Below are 22,620 nucleotides of genomic sequence, written 5' to 3'. Positions count from 1 at the left end.
TGCGTTAACATTCTGGCCTGTGCTGGGCTCTTCCTCCATTATTCTCTCAGGTTCACTGGAGCTCCCTGTTTGTCCGTTTGGAGGCTTGAAAGAGGCCCTTGAAGTTCCCCTGTGCCTGATCCTTTTAAGCAAAGGTTTGGACTTCCATTTGACCTCTTGACCTTCAACTTTGTCATTCAAGCCATGTGGACCAGTCTGTTGCTGCTGCTGTTGATTCTGACGCTCTGGGCCAGCTACCTCCGCCTGGATGTGCTTTATTGCAGATGCTCCTGACAAAATCTCAGAGGGGTGATTGCGTTTCACATGTTGGCTGAGGAATGTCCGACTGGAGAAGGCCACAGAGCAGGAGGGACATGGGTGGATCTCTGGCTTTGGTTCTGCTGGAGAAGAAAGTTTTGGTCAGGGCAGGTGTGGGCAAGCCTGCCTGTGCCGTACGCTCTGTCTCCTGGTAAGACCTGTCCCCGGAATCATTCTAGCTGTGTTGACAGTGCAAGTTCTGCCTCCCACAAAGTGTTCCTTCACTGTCTACTTTTCTTTTTCTTTGTCTGCACTACTCTTCTTCAGAAATCCAGAGACCCCATATCAAAAGTCTTTTCTACAGCCCTGGCCAGTGTGGATCAGTGGATAGAGCCTCAGCCTGTGGACAGAAAGGTCCTGGGTTTGATTCCCATCAAGAGGATGTGCCTTGGTTGCAGGCTTCTCCCCAGCCTGGGCCCTGGTCTGGGCGTGTGCAGGAGGCAGCCAGTCAATGTGTTTCTCTCACATCGACATTTCTCTTTGTAATTCCCTCCCTCTTCCACTCTCTCTAAAAGTCAATGGAAAAATATCCTGGGATGAGGATTGAAAAGAAAAAAGGTCTTACAGATCAAGGACCATCAGAAGGCATTTCACTCCTTATATGGGTTGGACTATTGTGACCTTTCCATATACATGTATCTTCTAAGTCATGTTAAAGAGAAAAACCACAGGCCTGGCCAGGTAGCTCAGTGGTTGAGCATCAACCCATGAACCAGGACGTCACCAGTTTGATTCCTGGTCAGGGCACATGCCCAGGTTCTGTGCTCGATCCCAGCAGGAGGCAGCTGATCCATGTTGATATTTCTATCCCTCTCTTCATTTCCCTTCCTCTCTCTCTCAAATCACTAAAAATATTTAAAAATAGAGAAACCATAGGCCCCAACTAGCAATTGCTTCTCTCTCAGTTTTCCACAAATCACAAAATGGAAATATGTCCTTCCTCACACAGCATTCCTACTTGATTTCTTTCATTGTTAGCCTACTTCAAATACACTACAAAGTCCTGTTTCAGAATATCTTTCCAACCATCCCCTAGCCAGTTTGGATCAGTAGATAGAGCTTCGCCTTGCGGACTCCAGGGTCCTGGGTTTGATTCTAGTCAAGGGCACATACCTGGGTTGCAAGCTCAATCCCCAGCCCTGGTTGGGGTGTCTGTGGGAGACAAGCTATTGATGTTTCTCTCTCTGTCTCTCCCCCTTCTACTCTCTCTCAAAAAATAATCAGTGGAACAATATCCCTGGGTGAGGATTAACAAGAACAACAAAAATATTTCCCCAACCTGCTTCTTAAACTCCTGACTCCCATCTCTCTCCAGCCAGTCCGCCTTCCTCTCTCACTGGGAGTTGAAATAATCTCAGAGGGGATTCCCCACTGAAGTTTATTTCCCCCAAAAATTAACAAAGCATAGTTTTAGAACATGCCACTCTGCAGCGGAAAACTGCTCAGTTGTCCCGTCTCACTCAAGAAAGTCCCCAGTATCTCAGCTTGGATCATAGGCACTGTATTTCCCGGCTGCTAGGCATCTGTCCAACCTCTGTTCTTGCCCTCTGTACTGAGACTGAGATGGGAGTAGCCCTCAGCCAGCTCAACACCCCACCTCTTTCCTTCCCTGCACCAGCCACTCCCTCTGCCTGGGACCTTGTGACACAACTGTTGTAAATGTTGTCTCCTGAGAAAGCCTTCCCTTGACCTTTGCAATCCGGCACACCCACCTTCCCCTCACACTGATCCCTAGGCACTTGTCCTGGGCCCGTTTTCTCCAAAGCGCTAACCACTGTGTGATATTAAGCACATGCATATATGTCTGCCGGGGCTTCCATCCTTCACCAACCAGCTGCTCAGGAGCAGTGATTCTGATCATCGTGTTAATCTGTATTTCCAGCTCCCAGAACCCTGTGTGGCACCGAGTAGGAATTCACATGACAAGTCACAAAATAATGAATGAATGCATGTTAACACACACATTTCATTTAGAAATATGCAGTAAATGAAGAAGAAACAGCTAAAGTGTTAAAAAAAACAACAACCCAAAAACAACCACCTTGATGAGAGAGCTGGTTAAGTACCTGAAACATTTTTTTTTTTTTTGGCTCTGATTTTTTCAGCACTATATGATGCCGTGCATTTTGTGCATGAAGTATTTTTAAAAATGTAACACAAATTGGCCCAGGCCATTGTGGCTCAGTTGGTTGAGCATTGTCCCATTCACCCAGAGGTAGCCAGTTTTATTCCTGGTCAGGGCACATGTCAGGGTGGTGGACTTGATCCCCAGTAAGGAGAATGCAGGAGGCAGCAGATTGATATTTCTCTCCCTCTCCCTTCATCTCTGTCTCTAAAACCAATAAAAGCATATTTTTAAGAATTAGAACAAAAATAAAAATATTAAAATTATTCTTAAGAATCAAAAACCTATGTGATGAGCCATCAATTTCTGAAGCATCTGATTTGAAGCTTTGCTGACTCTAGAGTGGATTTTACTCTACTTGAGAGTTGGAGCATGAAAACTTCTAAGAATTCTTTCTTTCCATGTTGAAGAAGAGTGGTGCCCACCTCTCCCGGCCACAAGCTCTGTCTTCCACTTGCTGCCCCACTTGATGCCCAGCTTTTGGCCATACTCTTCTCCATACCAGACCAGCAGCTCACAGCCCGTCCTCACGACCCGGCAGGTTCGGTAGAAAATCTGCCTGTGATATTGAAAGGCCACCAGGTTCTGTTCTTCCTCATCCCGGGCGCAGTTCACGTACCTGGCGTTGAGGCAGATGAAAGGAAAGAAAACCACAGGCGATGAGCTTCCACTACCTGTCATATCGTGTCCAGATCCTCACTGACGCGTAAGGCCCTCAGCACTGATGGCACCCACCCACATGCTCCTGGGGAAACTTCTGTTCAATGTCCAAGCCTCTGTCACAAGGTCATGTGAATTCCTGTCTCTACGTCCTGCTCACAGTGCTCATCCTGCCTAATGCCATTTCCAAAGCCTCATTCCAGACTTCCCCATCAAACCCGGTGGCCTCTAGCTTCTCTAAGCTGTAAGTCAGGTTCTGTGTTACACCCCAGGACTCGGGGCTTGCTCTAGGACTCACACCATTCAACATTCAGTCCAAGTCTCCCTTCTCTTCAGAGGCCTTTGTCGAGTCTCCCCACACTTTATTGAAGGCATCATTCAGTTGCCTCCCCCAGGTTCCCACAGAAATGTCGAGGTCTCTCTTTCTTAGAAAAATAACACAGAACAATATTAGTTTATTCATAATCTGTCTCCCCTGACACAAGAGAGCCCCTCAGGAAAGGGCCATGAGCACTATGACTCTGCAGGCTCCAACATCCAGTTCTAGTTAGAACTGAGTCTGGGATGATGTGCTGCCCTCACAGGTTTAGATTATCCTTGGTTCAAGGCTATGTGGGCACTAGGCACTTGTTGAAAAATAGGAAAATTAGAGTTAAATGTTTATGAAATAAAATGTTTCATGTCCGTCTGCAGTAAGTCCTCCCTAGGGACATGGATTGTGTGATCTGTGTAAGTAATGAATTCCTTCCTCTAAACTGGAATATAGTAAGTGTTTAACTAATGTCAGTTAGATAAATCACAGAGTAATCCAGGGTCCTCAAGGTTTTTCCCAGTGCCCAAAGTAGAGACTTCTATTTTGAGGACATATGCTATACTTTTACCTCCTTTTTTTCCTAAATGTCACTAGATGTTAAAGATCACTGTATGGAGAAAAAGGGGGAACAGAGTACTGAGGGAGACCATTAAGGAGGCATGATGGGAAGGACAGACATGTGGTTTGTGAGGCATGAGTGTCCTCTCCGGCACCCAGAAGCCTAGTGACCTTACCTCATCCAGTTGGCCTGAGATGTATCCTTTCCATCCACATACTCATAGCAGTTTCTCCCTTTGGTGATCTGCATTTCAGGAAAAGAAGTTAAAGGCTGTGTGTGTGTGTGTGTGTGTGTGTGTGTGTGTGTGAGTTTGAGTGTATATAATAGAATAATTACTTTATTCTAGTGTCATCAAATCTCTTTCAGCCTGCATGGTGATTCAACTGCCAATGGTGATCACAGGACATTTTTCTTACTCATCATCTACACTTCTTAGTCAATTTGTCCACTAAGCAGGAGCCCCACAAGGGAGGAGTCTGTACCACTTTGCTCCCATTTACCCTCTGATCCTTAGAGAGGAGCTCCATGTTCATGCAAAGTCCGCCCAGTACACAGAGCTAACTAACCATATGGTCCCCATCCATGTCCTAGCATGTAGAAGGTGGGGCAATCCAAGCCACAGGAGGGCCGGGAAGCCAGAGGACAGGGAAGAGGTAAAGTTCTCACCAGCCAGGAGTAGCCGCTGTTGGCTGTGGCTTCATCTTCTGTGATCTGACCCTCATAAGGGCCAAAGTGCAGGCCCACCGGCAGATCACATTCCTCATTCCACACTCCAAGCCCAGCCTCAGGGATGCCTGATGGTCCGATTCTCAACCCAGGGGGCACAGTGAGGGCTGAGCGGTTGGCATGCCCCTTGTCCACGGCACTGTCTTTTACAAACGTAGGAGGCCCGTGCACAGCACAGCTGTCAATGAAGAAGTTCTGACACTTCTCACAATCTGGAGGCAAGAGCAACAGGGATTAGTCAGGGTGCAGTGCATGTCACTGCACTTGAAGAGTTTCAGAAAGAGCTCCCATCAGTGAGCCTCAATCCTATATTCCCGGTCACGAGAGGAAGGGAATGATTTGGGCACCCAAAGACCAGTGAAATTATTGCATCAAGGACATAACATGCTCCTTGGTTAGGGTGAGCTTACACAGGTAGTCATCGTCCTGGGGCTCGCTGATCTCTTGGTAGACATGGCCCTTTCTCTCTCGTAGGCTATACATCTTCACTTCGATCTCCTTTCTCCTGAGGTCTACATGAGAGAAGAGCTGGTGAACGAAGTGGGTCTGGAACATGAGTCCCTGACTTGTCAGAAAACACACAATGTCTTCCCATCAAATGATCACCTGTTCTTTATAGTATCTGGTATTTTTCTCCATTAACTAAAAGACTAGTACGCCACACTGACTACCGATGGCTGATTCAATTTTAGTTTCTAGATGATCCCATTATCAGGTTCAACCTTCCAAGCTTTGGTCATTCATAAAGTATGTATTGAGGGCACGTTATGTGTTAGGCACTGAATAAAGATCTGGGCACACAACACCAAGAGAATATGGTTGCTATTATCACAGATGGATTTATTGGACAACTTGCATGTGCCAATTGTTTGAGATTTAATTTAATGCTTTCAAACTATATGTGTCCATGTTTCCTTATGTTCACTGTATACATTAGCATTCAGGAGCTCAGAGAGTTTGGAAGATTAGCTCAAAGCTTCAGTGCTAACTCCAGTTACAAGTCTAGGCCTGTTGAAAGTCCACCCCACATACCTAGGCTATACTGACCAGCCTTTCTAGAGGAATTAGTGGAACTGAAATCTCCAAATTGTTGAACTTACCCAATTTTGATCTAGGGTGCTGTCCGGAGGTACTTGCTTCTCCAGGAGGGGGCACTGGTTTCTGGGTCTGCTCTGAGCCACTTGTGGTCAACAAATTTGCTGTTCCTGACAATTCCTTCAAACTGGACTCATTACTTAATGGCGCCCTGGACTTTGCCTTCAGTGTGAAAGGCAAAGGGAAATAAATGTAACGTACATTTATTTAATTATGTAGGGTTTATGATATACATGACTTTAATGAACACTTCAACACCTCTTGGAAATACCTGGGAAGTATGAAAATTAGAGGAAAAAGAAATGGCCAATGTGGGTTTTGAATCGAAGACTAGAACCCATGCCTTAAGGCTCTTTCTTTTATAGCACATTGAGAATGAAGGATACTGGGAAGAGAATAAGACATAGTTGGGCCCTAACCAGTGTAGTTCAGTTGATAGAGTGTCGGCCTGCAGACTGAAGGGTCCTGAGTTGAATTCTCGTCAAGCGCGAGTTCCTTGGTTGCAGGACCCTCCTCCCTGGCCTGGACCTTGGTCTGGGCTTATGCAGGAGGCCACCAGTCATTATGTGTGTCTCTCACATTGATATTTCTCTCTTTCTCTCCCTCTTTTTTCTATTCCCCCTAAAAATCAATGAGAAAATATCCTTGGGTGAGGATTAAGAAAAAAAGAAAGAAAGAAATAGTTGGCAGAGCCCTGGCTGGTGTAGCTCAGTTCGTTGAACTGAAGGGTTGCCGGTTCCATTCCCAGTCAGGGCACATGCCCCAGTTACGGGTTATTGATCCATGTTTTTCTCTCTCACTGATGCTTCTCTCCCTTCCTCTCTCTCTCAAATCAGTAAAAACATATTTTTTAAAAAGAAATGGCTGGCAGAAACCTACCATGACAATAAAGGAAATTATGCTAAAATGTGCAATTTACTATATCATGGAAAGAACAGTTGTAATTAGATTAGTTGGTTCCCACCAATTCTGTTTGAATAAGGTTGTGATACCAGCCTGTTCTCTTCATTTTCCTGACCTATAACATGCTAATTCTTAATGTTATAATGAACATGAAATATAATGATGTTCACCAAAGTGTTCTGTGAGCACTTTGATACAGTATGAATGTGAGATTACAGTCCTGCTATCAATGTCCCTCTCAGCCATCTCTATATTTGAAATCACATGTAATTTATCTTCATTATTCTTTGACCCTACTCTAGTTTAATTTGTAAATTTGAAAGCACTCTTTCAGCAAACATTCAGGGGCCCTCAGGGACCCTGAATTGGGCCTGGGACTTCTGAGAAGAATCTGGTGTGAACCAAAGAGCTCACAATGCAGAGGTAGGCAGGCGGAGCCAATGATTCAAACAAGATGACACTGGCCTAATTAGAGCTCAGAGAAAGAAGCCATACTTCTTCTGACTGGAATGAGCATTCAAAACCAGTTCCAGATGAGCTTCTATTGAATAGTGTGTCATCTCTATGAAGTTCTTAAGTCACTTTATTTATTGTTTATTATTTCTGAATCGTCAAACCTGAAGCACCCCAGAGTTGAGAGGCTTTCTTTTATTTGACTGGGAGGCTCTGATGCTGGGGTTGCTATATCCATCTTCATCTGGGACCATGCACCGTGCAAACTGCCTATATATCAGTGAGCTTCTGCAAGTCGGAAGTCTTAGTGCATTTCTCACTGGAGCATAGCAGAGCAGAACTGCGTTTGGAATCATCAGTCAGTGAAAGATGTAATCATGTATGGATGAGACAGTGGAAAGTGCATAAAACTATGGAAATTTTAATGAGCTTGTAAGTGGTTTAGAGATGAAGCTATGGATTAGATTGCACGACCACCGATACTGTGATTTCAGACATACAATCAAACACTTGTATATGTCTGAAACCTCAGTTTCCTCATCAGAAATGGTGATACTTATAGTACCTACCTCATAGGGTTGTGGTAAGGTTTAAGTGAGTTTATGCACGTAGAATTCTTAGAGTCTGAAGCATTGTGAAGATAAGACCCGTGGTAGCTACTATTGTTGCTGATGTTATTAACGACTAAGATGATATTGGGCATTTTGTTGAAGAGGTCAGGAAAGGAAGGTGGCACTCTGATTTTTCCTCCTCTTCCCTGCATTTGCATCCAGGAGGAAGATTTTCTTTTCCACAGGATTTGGGAAATACTCACCTTCTGATGTTTATTCTGTTCCACTCTGAGGGCCACCCAAGAAGGTTTAGCTAAAAGATGGTGAGAAATCAATAATATATATAATTTCAGAGAGGAAGGGAGAGGGCGAGGGAGAGAGAGAGAGAAACATCAATGATGATAGAGAATCATGGATTAGCTGCCTCCTGAATACCCCACACCAGGGATCAAACTGGCCGTGTGCCCTGACCGGGAATTGAACTGTGACCTCCTGGTTCATAGGTCGACACTTAATCTCTGAGCCACGCCTGCCGTGTGAGAAATCAGTTTTGGTTGGTAATTGTTTCAAAATGTGGAGATTTTTATCTTTCAGAATTCTGAATTATAGAGTAATCCCAGGACAGACCAAGGATGATTGGAAAATGTTTCCTGAGGTTTCATTAGGCTTATGCTTTTATTGGGAGCATCAGCTAATTTTCTTAAAATGTTAAAAAATAGCCCTAGCCAGCTTGGCTCAGTGGATAGAGCGTCAACCTGCGGATGGAATGGTCCTGGGTTCTATTCCAGCCAAGGGTGCATGCCTGGGTTGCGGGCTCATCACAGGTGTGCAGGAGGCAGCCAATCGATGGCTCTCTCTCATCATTGATGTTTTGATCTCTCTGAATTCCTCTCTGAAATCAATAAATATATTTTAAAAAAATAGACAAAACCCCATCTGTACTTCATCCTCTGTTCAATATATATATTTAAAGTAGAAGCCCGTTGCACAAAGATTCACGCAATAGGCCTTCCTTCCCCTGGCTGCCTGCACTAGATTTCCTCTGGCACCGGGGTCCCAGGCCTTTGCTCCAGCCACTGAGGAGAAGCCAAGCCTCTTCCGTCTTCAGTCTTCACTCCAGCCAGAGCCTTCAGTCTTCTCTCAGCGGCTGCCCTGGTTAGGCAAATTAACTGCCATCTTTGTTCGGTTAATTTGCATGTGTATCCTGATTGGCTGGCGGGCCTGGCAGAGTGACACCGATTTGCATGTTTCTCTTTTATTTGTGTAGAGTGGCCTACCCCTGGCTGGCCATCTCAGTTGGTTGGAGTACCATGTTTTACACCAAAAGGTTTCCGGTTTGATCCTTATTGGGGCCTACACAGGAGGCAACTGATGGATGTTCCTCTCTCACATTGATGTTTCTGTCTCCCTTTCTGTCTCCCTCCCTTCCTCTCTCTAAATTCAATGAATATCCTTGGGTGAGGATTTAAAAAATAAAATTGCCCTAAAAAGCAAAAATAAAAAATTGGCCTTTCATGACACAAGTATAATAAAGGTCATGTAACTGCAAAGAATCTCTACTCTGTAACCCAGCGCTTTCTCCTCTCTGTCTTCTGTCTTCACACTGGCCTTGTCCAGTCCACCTTGGACAAGGCACCAGGACCACCTTGGCTCCTTTCTTTCTTATCCTTCCTCCTTTGCACATTTGGATTGTGACCACCTTCTCTAATCACTAGATTCTGATCAGCATCACACAGTCTTAGGGACAAAGACTCAGGTCTAGTCACCACATAAACAGAGTTTCGGGCAAGCTGGACATAACGTCGTGACTTCAGCTATGTTTCAACCTCAGACCCATGGAACTACAGACCCTACCAATCAGACTTTCATGAAACCTGGCAGATGATGCCATGGCTGCCATGGAACCTGATACAATGATGAACTACTTCCTACCCTGGCCCACAACCCAACCCCCTAACTACCATGAGTAATAATTTTCCCATATGTCCCCATGCAGGTCTTAGAGCACTGCTCACCTGTCAAAACTTCCTCCTTCTATGTGATCACAACTCTTCTGAATTAGTTATTTTTTACTCACTGTTATATTTTTGTATACTTACTTGTTAATGTTCTATAAGTATACAATTATATTATTATTCTATTTTATTTTTTCCACCACCATTTATACTCCTGTATTATTATTTTTTCATCCTCACCTGAGAATATATGCTTATTGATTTTAGAGAGAGAAGAAGAGGAAGAAAGAGAGGGAAACATGGATGTGAGAGAGAAACATCGATGAGTTGTATCCCATACACACCCCGACTGGGGATGGATCACGAAACCTTTTTGGTGTATGGGAGGATGCTCCAACCAACGGAGCCACCGAGACATGGCTATTCAATTATTTTTATTTTGAGAGAATGTTTATTAAAACTAGGGACAGTGAAACAAGGATAGAAGCAGCAGCAGGAGAGAGCTTAGGCTGGGCTGCTGTGTTGCTCTAGAAAGGTTAAAGGAAAGAGTTCAGCCTAGGCGGGCGGCTTTGGCTCATTGGAAAGTCATAGAAAAGGGGCCTTGGAGCCAGGTTCAGGGGGTTAGCCTGAATGAGCTGCCCCTGCCCGTACTCCCTGGTGCAAGTCTCCTGGGTCCCTTAGTTTAGGAGATGCACACCGAGTGGGGGTTGGGGGGAGGAGAGGGGAAAGGGTGAGGGGTCTGTGTGCTCCCGGAGAGAGAACAGCTTAAAATATATATATTTTAGAGCACCATTGCACGAAATTTATAAATTTCTGCACCGTGGGAATGGCGGTGGTTGTGGGGGGGCGGGGGGGAATTCCTGAGCCCGGCCTGTGCCCTCTGTGGCTCTGACAGTCTGGAAGTCCTGCGATCCATCGCCTACAGTGGGAGGTCCCGTTCAGTAGCCCCAGCTCTGCATTGGTGGCCTGGGCCTCCCTCTTTGGGGTGACGGGGAGCCCCCATTGATGACCCAGTGGCTAGTGGCCTGGGCCTCTCTCTGCAGGGCATCATGGGGGATTGGGGGGCCGGACCAATTGCGTTTCACAGGCCTTGGCTGGCCTGGCGCCAGTGGGTGTCATAGCCTGGTCATTTGGTGGGTCCTTCAGCTGGTCCGCCCTGGATTTGCATATTATGGTTTCATTATTGTAGATTTGGGGGGTGGGTCTGGGTGAAGGTGAGAAAAGGGGGAGAAATGGGGGACCTCTGTGATAGTGTCAACACTAAATCTGTATATAATTATTGTTACACATTGAAAGAGGTTTTATGACCCTGGCCAGTGTGGCCCAGTGGTTGAGCCACGACCTATGAACCGTGAGGTGGGGGGCCGGCAGGAGGCAGCCATGGAGGTTTCTCTCTCACCTGTTTCTCTCTCTCTCTCTCTGTCTCTCTCTGTCTCTCTCTCTCTCTGTAAAATAAATTATTCATTAAAAGGGGTGTATGTGAACAGCCCCTGGCTGTGTAACTGCTCTGCCTCTTGCTCCTCCCCGGTAACTCCCGAGAGGCCGCCCGACCTACACCAGGTCAGGGTCAGGCAGCTGCGCGCCCTCCGCCCGCACCTCTTGGCCTCGGGGTCCACTCGTCATCGGAGTCCTCGGAGTCCTCCACCCGGGGCCTGGCCGTCCTCCCGCGGCGACACATGAACGCGGGTCGAGGGGCCCTGAGACCTGGAAGGAGAGAAAGAAAGAGTCTGTCCTGCAGGCGAAGAGCTGAGGGACAAACAGCAGAGCCAGCGCTTGGCGGGGGCAGAGCCCGGGGCCCTGGACGGAGCACCCCCGCCCCGCCCATCCCGCGACCCCAACCCCCTCGCTCACCCATGCTGAGCAGCGCCTCGTAGTTGCTCTTCACGTTGCGGTGCCGCGCTCGCTCCCAGGCGCCCATCTGCGCCCACTCCTCCCGGGAGAAGTTGATGGACACGTCCCTGCAGGCGGCCCTGGACTGGGGGAGAGACCGTCCGTCCGTTCATCCGTCCTCCCCGGCCCGAGGGGCGGCGCCCCGCATCCACCCCGTCCCCACCCCCCGTCCCCACCTCCACCCCCTCGGACCCCCTTACCTTAGGCCTATGCCCCGCTCTCCCCGCCTCCTCCACGGGGCGCTCCTGCAGGTCCCTGTCCGGGTCCATGGTGCCGCCAGCGGAGTCTCCTCCGGAGGACGCGGTGCCTGTGGGAGGAGGAGGCGCTGAGGGTACACGCTCCCACCTTGCAGGGCGAACCCCCCCCACCTCCCCAACCCCCAGACAGACCGGGGCCGCGGCCATTATGACCCACTAGGGGGCGCCTCCTTCCCGCCGCGGTTGGGGGGTCCCAGGGGGTACTGAGGGGCCCGGTCAGGGGGGTCTGAGGGGCGCGTTCCAGGGACTGAGAGGCGCAGTCAGGGGGAACTGAGGGGCGCGTTCTGGGGGGTCTGAGGGGCACGGTGGGGGGTCTGAGGGGAGCGGTCTGGGAGGTCTGAGGGGCGCGGTCAGGTGGGACTGAGGGGAGGGGTCTGGAGGGTCTGAGGGGAGCGGTCTGGGGGATTTGCGTGGAGCGGTCTGGGGGGTCTGAGGGGCGCGGTCAGGGGGGTCTGATTGGCGTGCTCAGAGGGATCTGAGGGGCGCGGTCAGAGGGGTCTGAGCGGCGCGGTGGGGGCGTTGAGGGCCCTTGGGGGTGGAGGTGGTTAGCCTTTACAATGGGGGGGGGGGGCTGTGCCGAGAGGAACCGGGTTCGGGAATGCACCCACGATTCAGGAGCAATGCACGCGGGAGGAGGCGCCTCAAGGGGCAGAGACGTCTCCGGCTTAGGAGATGGGCCCGCTGGACAGAATCCGGGTCTTTCTTGCCAGGAAAGTTGGGTGCTCGGGTCAGAGGATTTGGGACTCCTGTGAAGAGATTTGGGGTCTCAGGGACAGCCTCCAGGGTTTCTGTCTCGGAGTTGGGGATTTGGTCTTCCTGGGTGCCTTGGGTAGGGAGCCCAGGCTCGGGGTGTGCTGGGTCTGACCTTTGGGGGATTGAGCGTTCCTCTGGGCGCTGAGACCGGGGGTCCTCCGGGTTAGCGCACTTGGGGTCCCTGGAGGCTGACAGAGTGGGAGCCTCTCGGGAGGACACCCCGGGTCTTCGGCTGGGGGTTTGAAGGCCAGCGGCAAAGGGGTTCCCTCGCAAGGCTCCCGTTTTCCTGTCTGTCTCCAGGCCGCACTGCGAACCTGGCCGAGGTCCCCTCAAACCCGCGCTCCTGGCCGCGTGCTCCCGCCCTCAGGCGGTGTGCGGCCCGCTGAGGGGGAGCTTCCTGCCTCCAGAGCGTCAGCGCCAGCCGCCAATGAGTGCTGTGGTCACGGGGCCCGGCCTGCCAATGGGCGGTCAGAAACGCGAAAAGGGCGGGCCATGGAGGTGGAGCCTTCCTGCCAGTCAAGGAGAGAATCCTGTGGAAAGAGCCCGCCCTGCGCTCCCAACCCCCCATGGTGATTGGCTGCCCTGGGTCCTGCGAGTGTCCGTCAAGAAGCCTTCAGCCACTGGGAGGTGTCCAGGGCTTGGATTCCCGCTGCGTATGGGCGGGACCCCGGGAGCCGGGAGCCCCCAGCCAGGACAGGTGTTGGGCTGAGGCGGCCTTCCTGCCGCCTGACCGAGTCTCTCTTCCACCCGACGGTGTTTAGGTCCCGGACTGTCTTCCAGGCGCATTTGTTGGCTTCCTTAGCGAGAGGACCAGATGGTAGGTGGGGAGTTGCGTTCTGGGAAACAGGGATTCCCACTAGACCAGCGGTTCTGAACCTGTGGGTCGCGACCCCTTTGGGGGTCAAACGACCCTCTCACAGGGGTCGCTTAAGACCATTGGAAAACACATGTATAATTATATATTGTTTTTGTGATGAATCACTACGCTTTAATTATGTTCAGTGTGTAACAATGAAAATACATCCTGCATATCTGATATTTACATGACGATTCATAACAGTGGTAACATTACAGTGATGAAGTAGCAACGAAAAAATTTCATGGTTGGGGGTCAGCACAACATGAAGAACTGTATTCAAGGGTGGCGGCATTAGGAAGGTTGAGAACCACTGCCTTAAAGGAAGCTGTCGAGTGGAAGAGCAAGATGGTGGCGGTATAGGCAGACGTGTCCCAGGTCGTGTCCTGGAGCAAATGAAGTGAGCAGCTGAAACTAGTAACATCCACCCCAAATTGGCAAAATCGCTCAGCTGGTGAGACGGTTTGCAGCCGGGAAGACCAGAACTCCCCTGGAAAGGTAAAAGCCCAGGGATTTGGGCAGGAAAGTTTGCCAGACCTCTGAACCCAGAGAGTCGGAGGGAGACCGCGTGGCAGACAGCCGCGTCCCTTGGGACAGGCACAGCCCCTGACAGGGGAAAGGAGAACCGCCAGGGGAACTGAGAGCTGGGTTCTGTGATCACAGAGGACTGAGCCTAAAGGGGGCAGCCTGAAGAGCTGACCAGACCATGCAGTCCCGGTAAGAGAAGAAGCCTACAGAAACCAAGCCTTTCCCGTTTCCGCGGCCAGCGTTTGTTTGTTTGGTTTTACTGAATCCTGTTCATGGGACATTTCGGATACAGACACTCACCTGTGCTGAAGAGAGGGAGAGTGTGCGGAGGAGTGGAATCTGGGGAGAGACTGAGGAGAGAAGGGGGGCCGGGAGAGGTGGCAGCGAATTGAGTGCTGAGACACCCCCGAGCCCAGGTCTGGGGCAGACATTCTCTCTTTAGAGTGAGACTCCTCCCCCTAGCCCCCAGGCAAGGAGCACAGCCACACCCAGATTCCACCCTGTAGGAGATCAAGGATTAAAATAACCTGATCAGTACCTGGGAGTTAACAGGGTCTGGCCTATAGAGGGATTTTCAATCCCAGCAACAACACAGCCCCGGTAACTAACTATTACGCAGCCAGCTCTGGGCAGTGAACCTCCACTGGACAGAGAGGCCCTATAGCCTCAGAGGCCAACCCCAGAACACTCCCACCCAGAGGCTGACCCACAAACTGACTCGTTGCTAAACACAAAATAAGGCAGTCTGGGAAACAAATGCGGCTTGCTTTAAAATAAGGACTGTGGTTGACAACACAGAGGAACAGTGTATCGCAGGGAAACTCAACACTCTCCTGAATACCTGGCAGGTCTAAGGCGAGCCACACTGAAGAATAGAAGAACCAAAGGACCTTCACTACTGCAATTTTTTTTCTTTTTTCACCTTTTAACTACGGAACCAAATTTTTTTCTTTGTTTTTTTTTCTCCTTTTTTTCCTTTTTTTTTTCTTTCTTCTTTTTTCCATCACCTGATTTTACCCTTTTATTTACTACCTTCTTACTTTTAACCAGTATTATTACTGCTACCATTTTACCATTTTTTTAAAGTGCCATTTTATTTTCTCTTTATTTTATTTTGGGATTAGTGTTCTCCATTCTATTTTCATCGTTATATTATTGGTTGTTTCTAGTTTGCATTCATCTCCAGGGAGCTCTTGCTGGAATTTGTTGGGATTAATGGCTGTTCTGTAGGAGTATTCTCCTCGTATAAAATAAGTCTCCTCCCCTCTTCCACTTCATTCTCTCTTTTCGCTCTTTCTTTTTCTTTTCTTTTCTTTTCTCGCTTTAATTTTCCCCCCTCCTTTTTCCCAATTTCATTTTTGCACTCCTTTTTTTGGTCCCTACTTTTCTTTTTCCTCTTTTATCTTTTTCTCTTCCTTCTTCCTTATCCCCTAATTCTCTTAATTCAGGTGGTCACCTTTATTTGGGGTTATTAATATCGTGAATATATTTGTGTATAGTGCCTGGTACGTGGTGCCTTGTTGTGTTGTATTTTGTGCCTTTAAATCAACGCAGCAGATCCAAGCAACAGCAACCTCCTGAGCAACAACACCCTCTGCTGAGGAACAGCAGCTGTACGTGAAACCTCGCCCCACCAGCCCGAAGAGCCACCACAGCTGTGAACAGCACCCACCAGAGGAGCTGCTGCCAACTGAAGAGCAGCTGCTACCGCAAATGCCCGAAGAGCAACCACAGACCAAGGAGTCACTGCCACCAAGGGAGCAACCACTGAACGACTCAATGTCTAGATATGTCAGTGAGATCAAACATGCGTAGACAAAGAAACCCCCAAAGGAAAGAGTAGGAGGACTCTCCAGAAAAGCAGCTAAGTAATACAGAGGCAGGCAACATGACAGAAAAAGAATTCAGAATAAGGGTCCTAGAGTGCACAAACCGGATGGAGGAAAAAATCGACAACCTCTGCAAGAAGCTAGAAGAAACAGATGAAAAAATCAACAACTTAAGTAAGACCCAAGAAGAAATGAAGAGTGATATAGCTGAAATGAAAAACTCCATTGAAAGTATCAACAGTAGACTAGGAGAAGCGGAGGACCGAATTAGTGAATTAGAAGAAAAGGAAGCAAAACACACCCAAACTGAACTGCAATTGGAGAAAAAAATGAAAAGTCAGGAGGAGAGCCTAAGGGTGCTTTGGGACAACATGAAACGAAACAACATACGAATAATAGGGGTACCAGAACAACAGAAGGATGAACAAGGATTAGAAAACCTATTAGAAGAAATAATATCAGAAAACTTCCCTGAGGTGGGGAAGAAAAAAGTCACGCAAGCCCAGAGAGTCCCAAACAAGGTGAACCAAAAAAAAACCCACACCAAGACACATCATAATTACCATGGCAAATGTTCAGGACAAAGAGAGAATCCTACAGGCTGCAAAAGAGAGACGGAAAGTTACATACAAGGGATCTCCCATTAGATTGTCAAATGATTTCTCAACAGAAACACATCAGGCCAGAAAAAAATGGACGGAAATTTACAAAGTGATGCAAAGCAAAGGACTGAATCCAAGAATACTCTATCCAGCAAGGCTATCATTCAAACTTGAAGGGGAAATAAGAAGCTTCACAGACAAAAAAAGGCTAAGGGAGTTTATCACCACCCAGCCAGCAATGCAAGGAATGCTAAAGGGACTGGTATAAAAATAAGAAATAAAAAGCTCAGAAAGAAAACAGCCACACAAAAACAGAAATGGCTACAAACAAGTACCTTTCAATAATAACTTTAAACGTAAACGGACTAAATGCTCCAAACAAAAGATATCGAGTGGCTGAATGGATAAAAAAAACATGACCCATACATCTGCTGTCTACAAGAAACCCACCTCCTTAGAAGGGACTCACACAGCCTGAAAGTGAAAGGATGGAAAAATATCTTTCAGGCAAATGGAAAGGAAAAGAAAGCTGGGGTAGCAATACTTATATCGGACAAAATAGACCTCAAAGTGAAGGCCATAACAAGAGATAAGGAAGGCCACTTCCTAATACTAAAGGGATCAATACAACAAGAAGATATAACTCTGGTAAACATATATGCACCCAATGCAGGAGCAACCAAATTCATAAAAAAACTCCTGGAAGATATCAAAGGAGAGATCCACAACAATACAATCATAGTAGGGGACTTTAATACACCACTGACAACACTGGATAAGCCCTCTAGACAAACAATCAGCAAAGATACAGCAATCCTAAATGACTCACTAGATCAGATGGACTTAATAGACATCTTCAGAACACTTCACCCCAAAGCCAGGGAATATACATTCTACTCAAATGCTCATAAGACATATTCAAAAATAGACCATATATTGGGTCACAAGCAAAGTATCCCCAAATTCAAGAAGATTGAAATCATAAAAAGCGTCTTCGCAGACCACGATGGCATAATATTAGAAATAAACTACAATAAAAACAACCCAAAGTACTCAAACACCTGGAAGCTGAATAGCATGCTATTACATATTGATTAGGTTACCAATGAAATCAAAGAAGAAATTCGAAACATCCTGGAAACTAATGATAATGAAAACACAACAATCCAAAACCTATGGGACACAATGAAAGCAGTCCTGAGAGGGAATTTTATAGCTCTACAGGCCTATCACAAAAAACAAGAAAAAATGGTAGTAAATCAGCTAACTCTACAACTCAAAGAATTAGAAAGAGAGCAACAAGAAAACCCCAGAGTGAGCAGAAGGAAGGAGATAATAAAGATTAGAGCAGAAATAAATGACATAGAGACCAAAAAAACAATACCGAAAATCAATGAAAACAAGAGCTGGTTCTTTGAAAGGATAAACAAGATTGACAAACCTCTAGCCAGACTCACCAAGAAGCAAAGAGAGAGGACCCAAATAAACAAAACCAGAAACGATAGAGGCGAAATAACAACAGACCCCACAGAAATACTAATGATTGTTAAAAAATACTATGGACAGCTCTACTCCAACAAACTAGACAGCCTGGAGGAAATGGACAAATTCCTAGAAAAATACAACATTCCAAAACTCAATCAGGAAGAATCTAAAAATCTCAACAGGCCAATAACTATGGAAGAAATTGAAGCAGTCATCAAAAGGCTTCCAGCAAACAAAAGCCCAGCACCAGACGGCTTCACAGGGGAGTTTTACCAAACATTCAAGGAAGAACTAAAACCTATCCTCCTCAGACTACTACAAAAAATTCAAGAGGAAGGAACACTTCCAAGCTCATTCTATGAAGCCAGCATCACCCTAACACCAAAACCAGGTAAAGACAACACAATGAAAGAGAATTACAGGCCAATATCCCTCATGAACCTTGATGCCAAAATCCTCAACAAAATCTTAGCAAATCGGATCCAGCAGTACATCAGAAAGTTCATACACCATGACCAAGTAGGATTTATCCCAGGGATGCAAGGATGGTACAATATCCGCAAATCAATAAACGTGATACATCACATAAACAAATTGAAAGAAAAAAAACCACATGGTCATATCAATTGATGCAGAAAAAGCATTTGACAAAATTCAACACCCATTTTTAATAAAAGCTCTCACGAAGGTGGGAGTAGTAGTATCATACCTCAACATAATAAAAGCCATATATGACAGGCCCACAGCCAACATCATACTCAATGGACAAAAACTAACACCATTTCCCCTAAGAACAGGAACAAGGCAGGGATGTCCCCTCTCACCACTCCTGTTCAACATAGTACTGGAAGTGTTAGCCATTGCAATTCGGCAAGAAGAAGAAATAAAAGGCATCCAAATTGGAAAAGAGGAAGTAAAACTGTCCTTATTTGCAGACGACATGATATTATACATACAAAACCCTAGAGACTCCATCAAAAAGCTACTAGACTTAATACATGAATTTGGCAATGTAGCAGGATACAAAATTAACCCCAAGAAATCTGAGTCATTTCTATACACCAATAGTGAACTTTCAGAAAGAGAGATTATAAAAACAATCCCGTTTACCATCGCACCAAAAAAATTAAGCTACCTAGGAATAAACTTAACTAAAGTGGTAAAAGACCTCTACTCAGAAAACTACAGGACGTTGAAAAAAGATATAGAGGAAGACATTAACAGATGGAAGAACATACCGTGTTCATGGATTGGTAGAATCAACATCGTTAAAATGTCCATACTACCCAAAGCAATCTATAAATTCAACGCACTTCCCATTAAAATACCAACGGCATACTTCAGAGATCTAGAACGAACTCTCCAAAAATTCATCTGGAATAAAAAAAGAACCAGAATAGCTACAGCAATCCTGAAAAAGACCAAAGTAGGTGGGATCTCAATACCAGATATCAAGTTGTATTACAAAGCCACTGTTCTCACAACTGTGTGGTACTGGCACAAGAATAGGCATATAGATCAATGGAATAGAATAGAGAGGCCAGAAATCGGCCCGAAACAATATGCTCAATTAATATTTGACAAAGGAGGCAAGAACATACAATGGAGCCAAGATAGTCTCTTCAATAAATGATGTTGGGAAAACTGGACAGATATATGCAAGAAAATGAAACTAGACCACCAACTTACACCATTCACAAAAAATAAACTCAAAATGGATAAAGGACTTGAATGTACGACAGGAAACCATAAAAATTCTAGAAGAATCCAAAGGCAACAAAATCTCAGACATATGCCGAAGCAATTTCGTCACTGATACTGCTCCTAGGGCACTTGAAACTAAAGAGAAAATGAACAAATGGGACTACATCAAAATAAAAAGCTTCTGCACAGCAAAAGAAACCATCAACAAAACAACGAGAAAACCCACTGTGTGGGAAAACATATTTGCCAATGTCATATCTGATAAGGGCCTAATCTCCAAAATCTATAGGGAACTCATACAACTTAACAAAAGGAAGATAAACAATCCAATCAAAAAATGGGCAAAGGACCTAAATAGACACCTTTCAAAAGAGGACATTCAGAAAGCCAAGAGACATATGAAAACATGCTCAAAGTCACTAATCATCGGAGAGATGCAAATCAAAACAGCAATGAGGTACCACCTCACACCTGTCAGATTGGCTATGATCAACAAATTAACAAACGACAAGTGCTGGAGAGTATGTGGAGAAAAAGGAACACTTGTGCACTGCTGGTGGGAATGCAGACTGGTGCAGCCACTATGGAAGACAGTATGGAGTTTCCTCAAAAAACTGAAAATGGAACTCCCATTTGACCCTGTGATCCCACTTCTAGGAATATATCCCAAGAAACCAGAAACACGAATCAGAAAGGATATATGCACCCCTATGTTCATAGCAGCACAATTCACCATAGCTAAGATCTGGAAACAGCCTAAATGCCCATCAGTAGATGAATGGATTAGAAAACTGTGGTACATCTACACCAAGGAATACTATGCTGCTCTAAAAAGGAAGGAACTCTTACCATTTGCAACGTCATGGATGGAACTGGAGAGCATTATGCTAAGTGAAATAAGCCAGTCGATGAAGGAAAAATACCACATGATCTCACTCATTCATGGATAATAGAGACCATTATAAAATTTTGAACAATAATAGATACAGAGGCAGAGCTGCCTCAAACAGATTGTCAAACTGCAGTGGGAAGGCCGGGGAAGGTTGGGGGGCAGGAGGTAGGGGGGTAAGAGATCAACCAAAGGACTTCTATGCATGCATATAAGCATAACCAGTGGACATAAGACATTGGGGGATAGGGGAGGCTAGGGGACTGTCTAGGGCGGGGGGATAAAATGGACACATATGTAATATCCTTTGTAATACTTTAAGCAATAAATTAAAAAAATAAATAAATAAATAAATAAAATAAATAAAGGAAGCTGTCAGCCAATTCCTTTGCAAAAACGAACCTCTGCTCCCCTCATGTGGCCTTTTAAAGAATAACACCTTGTGTTTCTGTCCGTGGTGCTGAAATGTTAGCTAATGTCCTGTGAATTGGATGAAAAATTCTACCCAAAAAACCACAAACAAACAAACAAAAAACAAAACCTACAGAAAACCCTACAAAATCACCGAGGCTGTCCAGGGTGCAATTATTCCTTCCCTGGATGGACTGAGGTCACGGGTCTGGCTTTTGCACCCCTTCCTGTCCCAGCCCTGCCAAGGGAAGCCTTGGCTGCTTCACTGACATGGGGAAGCTGTGCGTTCACTAATTCAGTCCGTAACCTAGAGGCTGCCATGATTGGAGCAGTCAGTCCTGGGGAGGCCGCCGTTAACAAGGCAGCCAGTACCGCACCGGTCTCCTTTCCTGAGGCAGCCAGTCAGCCGCGGCCATTGTGATTGCGGCAGCCAGTGCCTTGGATGACACCATTATGGAGGCAGCCAGTCTGTGCAGTGAGGTGCAGGGGTATCGGGAGAAGGTGTTATTCCCACTAGACTCAGCGGCCTCTGTAGGGCATTCCTGAGGCAGTCCTTTCCCTGTAGGCGGCCATTATTGATGCTGTCAGTACCAGGGAGGCTGTTGTTGATGGCAGCTCCAGATGCAGGTTATCATGGGAACATGGTAGTACCACGAGAAAAAAATTCATCTTAAACCTTTGTGTTGAAACCCAGTGTGTTTTTAAAAAATATATTTTTATTGATTTCAGAGATGAAGGGAGAGGGAAAGAGATGGAAACATCAATGATGAGAGAGAATCATGGATCTGCTACCTCCTGTATCCCCCCCATCCCCACTGTGTATTGAGACAAAAACCCCGGCATGTGCCCTGCCCTGGAACCGAACCAGGGACCCTTCAATTTGCAGGCTGACATTCTCCCCACTAAGGCACACTGGCCAGGGCCACAGTTGGTTTTTTAGAAAGATACATTTCTACTATTTCAGAGAGAAAGATCAGTGATCAGTGATCATCCTAGATTGGCTGCCTTCTGCCAGAAGAAAGAGTGACATGTGTTCTCATCAGCTAAGCGTAAGGAATATCCCTGGCCAGTGTTGTTCGCTGGTTAGAACTTCGGATGCCCAGGGATGGGTCTCTGGTGGGATTCCTGGTCTAGAGCACATACCTGGGACGCAGATTTTATGGCCAGCCCCGGTCTGGGCTCCTGTGGGAGCCAAAGATCCATGTGTCTCTTGCATATTTATGTTTGCTTTTTGTTTCTTCTCTTTCCCCTCCTTCCATTCCTCCCTCCCTCCCTCCCTCTCTCCCTCCCTACCTCCCTCCATCCCTCACTTCCTCCCTCCCTCCCTCCCTCCCTCCCTCCCTCCCTCCCTCCCTCCCTACTTCTCTCTCTGTAAAAAGCATATCCTGTGGTAAGAATTAACAAAAACGTACACAAGAAAAAAGTACAAAATGGAAAAGATTTGGAGGCTGTGAAAAAGCAGCATACCCCTAAAGAAAGGCACCATGATGAGCAGAGCAATCAGCTATGCTGATGTTTTTCCTTGCGATGTGTCTATAAGATAAAAATAAAATGTCCGACTGTCCCTCAGCTGGCAAGGTCCTGACAGAACACGAGGAGGCCACTCTAGCGCGGTCCTTGCAGGGTCTCCCAAGCCACCACGTTAGGGGCGAGGATCTCGGTGGGCGAGGCGGGGAGGAGCAGGGGGAAGCGAGGGGTGAAGGAGGTGGGGAATGGACAGAGGAGGGTCTTGCACGTGCTCCCCTGTCCTGCCTTGTGTCGCTTCTGCGAGAGTCACCC

At 46.7% G+C, this 22,620-nt stretch overlaps 1 pseudogene across 1 annotated transcript in view; it reads right to left on the bottom strand.

Annotated features, from left to right (window-relative positions):
* Window positions 1-299: 299 nt before the first annotated feature.
* Window positions 300-22,620, bottom strand: part of LOC308512515 (histone-lysine N-methyltransferase PRDM7-like) — a 30,913-nt pseudogene continuing 8,592 nt past the window's right edge. The window contains exons 2-12 of the transcript in view: window positions 11,942-12,010; window positions 11,728-11,834; window positions 11,489-11,612; window positions 11,234-11,341; window positions 10,531-10,556; window positions 5,781-5,937; window positions 5,091-5,192; window positions 4,621-4,892; window positions 4,130-4,197; window positions 2,848-3,041; window positions 300-377 (exon numbers count right to left, since the gene is read on the bottom strand). The product of the transcript in view is annotated as a histone-lysine N-methyltransferase PRDM7-like (transcript). The remainder of the gene's footprint in view (window positions 378-2,847; window positions 3,042-4,129; window positions 4,198-4,620; window positions 4,893-5,090; window positions 5,193-5,780; window positions 5,938-10,530; window positions 10,557-11,233; window positions 11,342-11,488; window positions 11,613-11,727; window positions 11,835-11,941; window positions 12,011-22,620) is intronic.

Source organism: Myotis nattereri (genome assembly GCF_964212035.1).
Source record: "Myotis nattereri genome assembly, chromosome: Y".
NCBI lineage: Eukaryota > Metazoa > Chordata > Mammalia > Chiroptera > Vespertilionidae > Myotis > Myotis nattereri.
Note: the sequence above shows the minus strand (reverse complement) of the source record. Positions and strands in the feature narration are given on the sequence as shown.